This window comes from Fistularia commersonii, unplaced genomic scaffold, assembly GCF_037954325.1.
Source record: "Fistularia commersonii isolate RoL2024-O1a breed Wild unplaced genomic scaffold, RoL_Fcom_v1.0 HiC_scaffold_87, whole genome shotgun sequence".
NCBI lineage: Eukaryota > Metazoa > Chordata > Actinopteri > Syngnathiformes > Fistulariidae > Fistularia > Fistularia commersonii.
The window spans coordinates 210497-217500 of record NW_028234045.1 but is presented as its reverse complement, the minus strand read 5'-3'; positions in this window follow the sequence as shown (position 1 = coordinate 217500).

The window sequence follows — 7004 nt, the reverse complement described above, 5'->3', positions numbered from 1 at the left end:
CCGGGCCAGTTTTTTTGCTCTTCTGCTCTCCTCCCCTCCTCCGCTTCTTCGCTCCCCCGCTTTGGACCCTGGAACTCTTGAACAGGGCCGGGCTTCTGCCCTCCGCCTCTCCTCTGCTCATCCGCTCCAGGCCCTGGCACTCCCTGTGATCCAGTCATTCGCATGTGCGTGCCCGGAGGTCCGGGAGCTCCACTCAAACGTCCGGGGGGGGTAAGGGTAAGGGGTCCTGTCCCTCTCCCCCCCTCCTCGCCGCCTCTGAGAAGAGAAACATCTCCTCCACTCCTCCGCTCCTCCGCTGCGGAACCAGGTATTACCGATCCGCCGGACTCAGGCGAATTGCAGAAAGGGGTTTTGCCGTCCTCCGCTCCTCCGCTCCTCCGTTTCGGGCCCTGGAACTCCCGAACCGCTGGACACAAGCGAATCACGGTCCGGGCTTCTGCTCTCCTCCGCTCCTCACCTCATCCGCTCCAGGCCCTGGTACTCCGTGTCCGCGGGAACCCCCCCCAACCCACAAAAACAAACTCTCACACACACACAAACACACGCACACACACACACACACACACACACACAAACACACAAACACACACAGACACACCTGAACTCATCATAGCTGTGCTAATAGCATTGGCCGAAACGTTTCCACAACCAAACCAACATTAGCTCATCCACTCATTCACATATGTGTGTGCCCAGAGGTCCGGGAGCTCCAGTCATAAGTCCGGGTGATCTATGTCCGGAGAAGGCTCACCTTAGCCGCTCTAAGGGGTCCTGCTGCCCCCCAGCTTCCCCGCCTTTGAGAAGAGACACATAACTCCGCTCTTCCGCTTCTCCGCTATGGGCCCTGGTACTCCCGATCCTCCGAACTCAGGTGAATTGCGTGACGTGCTTCTGCTCTACTATAAGCCCCTACACACTTCGAACACGGCTGTTATCACCCTGTTACTGCATTTCAATGACACCCATTTGCTTTCGATCTCAGTGTCTGCCACCGTACGGAAAAAGCGGGGGGGTGGGGGGTGGGGGGGCATAAGCGCATTCGTGCTGTAAGTAATCAGAAGTTAATAGTGTTAACGGTTTGCGAGAAATTTTTAATGCTAGACAAAAAAAGAAAATTAAAAGGATATAATTAAATAAATACATAGAAAAATAAAATTAAAAACGAAAAAAAAAAAATTGTGAGGGGAATATAACATGTAATTAAGTTGGCGGTTCACAGGGAATCTCAGACATCAAACTGTTTTTAATTGAACATAAATAGTACACCCAAATATACAAATGTACAAATAAACATAGCAAGGTAGAACTGAATGTCAATGAAACAACCAGGCATGAGGAAGCAACGGACATGAGGACATTTGTTCTGTATGTAATGAGAAGTTAATAGTGTTACAGGTTTGTGAGAAATTTACAGTGCTAGACAAAAAACGAAATTAAAAGGAAATAATTAGATAAATAGATAGACAAATGAAATTAAAACCAAAAAAAAAAAATGCAAGGGGAATACGACATGTAATTAAGTTGGCGATTCACAAGGAATCTCAGACATCAAACTGTATATTTTTTGTTGTTTATATATAAACATATATAAACAAACATATATTGTTTGTTGTTTATTTTTGGGATATATTGAGGAATATTTAATGGAAAGGAGTCACAATCGCTTTTTGACAATGTCGAAGTGTATACGTGGCTATAGAATTTAAAGTTTTCATTAGAAATTATAGCCTCATCTGTAATTTCCTTGTTGTTAAGACGGGCTTAGCTTTGCTCCGCTCCTCCTCTCCTCCGCTCCTCCGCTCTTCCACTCCGGGCCCTGGAACTCCCGATCCGCGGGACTTCGGTGAATTCCGGGCCAGTTTTTTGCTCTTCTGCTCTCCTCCCCTCCTCCGCTTCTTCGCTCCCCCGCTTTGGACCCTGGAACTCTTGAACAGGGCCGGGCTTCTGCCCTCCGCCTCTCCTCTGCTCATCCGCTCCAGGCCCTGGCACTCCCTGTGATCCAGTCATTCGCATGTGCGTGCCCGGAGGTCCGGGAGCTCCACTCAAACGTCCGGGGGGGATAAGGGTAAGGGGTCCTGCCCCCCCCCCCTCGCCGCCTCTGAGAAGAGAAACATCTCCTCCACTCCTCCGCTCATCCGCTGCGGAACCAGGTACTACCGATCCGCCGGACTCAGGCGAATTGCAGAAAGGGGTTTTGCTGTCCTCCGCTCCTCCGCTCCTCCGCTCCTCCGCTCCTCCGCTCCTCCGTTTCGGGCCCTGGAACTCCCGAACCGCTGGACACAAGCGAATCACGGTCCGGGCTTCTGCTCTCCTCCGCTCCTCACCTCATCCGCTCCAGGCCCTGGTACTCCGTGTCCGCGGGAACCCCCCCCAACCCACAAAAACAAACTCTCACACACACACAAACACACGCACACACACACACACACACACACACACACACACAAACACACAAACACACACAGACACACCTGAACTCATCATCGCTGTGCTGATAGCATTGGCCGAAACGTATCCACAACCAAACCAACATTAGCTCATCCAGTCATTCACATATGTGTGTGCCCAGAGGTCCGGGAGCTCCAGTCATAACTCCGGGTGATCTCTGTCCGGAGTAGGCTCACCTTAGCCGGTCTAAGGGGTCCTGCTGCCCCCCAGCTTCCCCGCCTTTGAGAAGAGACACATAACTCCGCTCTTCCGCTTCTCCGCTATGGGCCCTGGTACTCCCGATCCTCCGAACTCAGGTGAATTGCGTGACGTGCTTCTGCTCTCCTATAAGCCCCTACACACTTCGAACACGGCTGTTATCACCCTGTTACTGCATTTCAATGACACCCATTTGCTTTCGATCTCAGTGTCTGCCTCCGTACGGAAAAAGCGGGATGGGTGGGGGGGCATAAGCGCAATCGTGCTGTAAGTAATCAGAAGTTAATAGTGTTAACGGTTTGCGAGAAATTTTTAATGCTAGACAAAAAAAGAAAATTAGAAGGATATAATTAAATAAATAGATAGAAAAATAAAATTAAAAACGAAAAAAAAAATTGTGAGGGGAATATAACATGTAATTAAGTTGGCGGTTCACAAGGAATCTCAGACATCAAACTGTTTTTAATTGAACATAAATAGTACACCCAAATATACAAATGTACAAATAAACATAGCAAGGTAGAACTGAATGTCAATGAAACAACCAGGGATGAGGAAGCAACGGACATCAGGACATTTGTTCTGTATGTAATGAGAAGTTAATAGTGTTACAGGTTTGTGAGAAATTTACAGTGCGAGACAAAAAAAGAAATTAAAAGGAAGTAATTAAATCAATAGATAGACAAATAAGAAATTAAAACGAAAAAAAAAAAAAAAAATTGCAAGGGGAATGTAACATGTAATCAAGTTGTTTTTTTTGTTTTTTTTTTTTTTTTTACCAAAAAAAAAAGGAACCTCGGACATGGGTAACTATATTTTTTTGTTTTCGGATTTTTCCATAAGTTTTAAGGATTTTTTTTTTTTTTTTTATATTTCAAAATCGTTTATGAAGACATTAAAATTTGGGGAGCATTTTTGCATTCTGTTCTTGTGAATGAAGAACTTGGCCAGGCCTAAAAGAACATTGACACAGAGTTCATCTGTTATGTTGCTTATAAGTAAACAGAATGTTATATCATCTTTTGAGAAGGAAACTGGTGACGATGGAATGAGAAGGAGAAAAAATATATGGTCAGTGGTTTCAATGTTGTCTTCACAAAATGTACAAATATTATCTTCAAAATTAAAGCGTACCCTCGATAATTCCTTAGATGGGTAGATGTCAGTCATAATTTTGAAGTGGGTCTCTTTTGCCTTGGGGGTATGGGTAGAGTCAGATACATAGTTCGCAGCGTGGCAATCGATTCCTCATCAAATTTATTTAAAATATCCTTTTTTTTTTTTTTGACGTCCAGGGAATAAGTTTCCTGTGAAACATTTCCTAATAAAGGAGTTGCTGCGCTTTCTGTCCACAATTGAGATTCCCTGGAGTGATAGTCGGGGTAACTGTGGTTGTACGGTTCGGTGCGTCATTATATTTTTGGTCAGGAATACAAATTGTCGAGGCAGTGCGTTTCGTAACTTTAGCAACTCTAATATGGGAGGCTTGAATCTGTGTGTAGTACAGAACTGCTCATTGTCCAGAGGACTGCCAGTGTCATCCATCAAGTCAATTATTGACCATATACCTTTCTCAAAGCATTCCTTGTAAAACAGAGGTTTGTTGCCATGCAGTACATATCGATTGTTCCAAACTATTATACTGTGTGGTGAGAAATTGTGTACGTATATCATTTTCCAGTATAATAATATTTGTTTATGGAACTCTGAACATTTGACAGGAATCTTGTTGATATCCAAGTCAGAGATAAGCAGAAGACTCAGGCCGCCGACTTTGTTGAATAAGTAGTTTGGAGTACAATACCAGAAAGAACGATGAGGTTTGATCCAGGATTTCAACCAGTTCACCTTCAATGTCCCATTCAAGCAGTCCAACTCTATCACTTTCAGCCCTCCTTCACTTGTTTCTTTCACCATATGTGATTTTTCTTAGATGGTGTGGTCTGTTCCTCCAGATAAAGTTGAAATTGATTTGGTTAACAGATTTTACGAGTTGATTTGGAGCAGCATTGGAATACGCTGGGTATATACATCTGGATAAACACATCCATTTTAGTCAAATATATCCGGCCTAATATTGATAAATCTCTCTGGAGCCATATATTAGAATTAAGCTTTACTTTGATTCAGTTTAGATTCAATGTTCCTGGATTGATTTAACGTTTGGTCCTTGGATAGGAAAATGCTCAAGTATTTTATTTCTGATTTCATAGAAACATCGCTGATTTCCTTTAGTGGCGAGTCATGCAGCGCAAGAAGTTTGCATTTCTTTAAGTTTAATGACAATCCTGAAGCCTTGGAGAATGTTTTGGTTTTTTTCAGCACTTATTGGGACTTGATGTTCATTTTTCAAAACTAAGGTTGTGTCATCTGCCAGCAGGCTAATAACAATTTCTGTCCCCAACATTACTTCTGTCCCACACGTATACACACACACACACACACACACACACACACACACACACCTTAATTCCACTCTTTTATATACGCATGTCTGGAGTTCCGGGAGCTCGTTCTCAACGTTCTGGGGATAATCATAGCTGTGCTGATAGCATTGGCCGAAACGTATCCACAACCAAACCAACATTAGCTCATCCACTCATTCACATATGTGTGTGCCCAGAGGTCCGGGAGCTCCAGTCATAAGTCCGGGTGATCTATGTCCGGAGAAGACTCACATTAGCCGGTCTAAGGGGTCCTGCTGCCCCCCAGTTTCCCCGCCTTTGAGAAGAGACACATAACTCCGCTCTTCCGCTTCTCCGCTATGGGCCCTGGTACTCCCGATCCTCCGAACTCAGGTGAATTGCGTGACGTGCTTCTGCTCTCCTATAAGCCCCTACACACTTCGAACACGGCTGTTATCACCCTGTTACTGCATTTCAATGACACCCATTTGCTTTCGATCTCAGTGTCTGCCTCCGTACGGAAAAAGCGGGATGGGTGGGGGGGCATAAGCGCATTCGTGGTGTAAGTAATCAGAAGTTAATAGTGTTAACGGTTTGCGAGAAATTTTTAATGCTAGACAAAAAAAGAAAATTAGAAGGATATAATTAAATAAATAGATAGAAAAATAAAATTAAAAACGAAAAAAAAAAATTGTGAGGGGAATATAACATGTAATTAAGTTGGCGGTTCACAAGGAATCTCAGACATCAAACTGTTTTTAATTGAACATAAATAGTACACCCAAATATACAAATGTACAAATAAACATAGCAAGGTAGAACTGAATGTCAATGAAACAACCAGGGATGAGGAAGCAACGGACATCAGGACATTTGTTCTGTATGTAATGAGAAGTTAATAGTGTTACAGGTTTGTGAGAAATTTACAGTGCGAGACAAAAAAAGAAATTAAAAGGAAGTAATTAAATCAATAGATAGACAAATAAGAAATTAAAACGAAAAAAAAAAAAAAAAATTGCAAGGGGAATGTAACATGTAATCAAGTTGTTTTTTTTGTTTTGTTTTTTTTTTTTACCAAAAAAAAAAGGAACCTCGGACATGGGTAACTATATTTTTTTGTTTTCGGATTTTTCCATAAGTTTTAAGGATTTTTTTTTTTTTTTTTTATATTTAAAAATCGTTTATGAAGACATTAAAATTTGGGGAGCATTTTTGCATTCTGTTCTTGTGAATGAAGAACTTGGCCAGGCCTAAAAGAACATTGACACAGAGTTCATCTGTTATGTTGCTTATAAGTAAACAGAATGTTATATCATCTTTTGAGAAGGAAACTGGTGACGATGGAATGAGAAGGAGAAAAAATATATGGTCAGTGGTTTCAATGTTGTCTTCACAAAATGTACAAATATTATCTTCAAAATTAAAGCGTACCCTCGATAATTCCTTAGATGGGTAGATGTCAGTCATAATTTTGAAGTGGGTCTCTTTTGCCTTGGGGGTATGGGTAGAGTCAGATACATAGTTCGCAGCGTGGCAATCGATTCCTCATCAAATTTATTTAAAATATCCTTTTTTTTTTTTTTGACGTCCAGGGAATAAGTTTCCTGTGAAACATTTCCTAATAAAGGAGTTGCCGCGCTTTCTGTCCACAATTGAGATTCCCTGGAGTGATAGTCGGGGTAACTGTGGTTGTACGGTTCGGTGCGTCATTATATTTTTGGTCAGGAATACAAATTGTCGAGGCAGTGCGTTTCGTAACTTTAGCAACTCTAATATGGGAGGCTTGAATCTGTGTGTAGTACAGAACTGCTCATTGTCCAGAGGACTGCCAGTGTCATCCATCAAGTCAATTATCGACCATATACCTTTCTCAAAGCATTCCTTGTAAAACAGAGGTTTGTTGCCATGCAGTACATATCGATTGTTCCAAACTATTATACTGTGTGGTGAGAA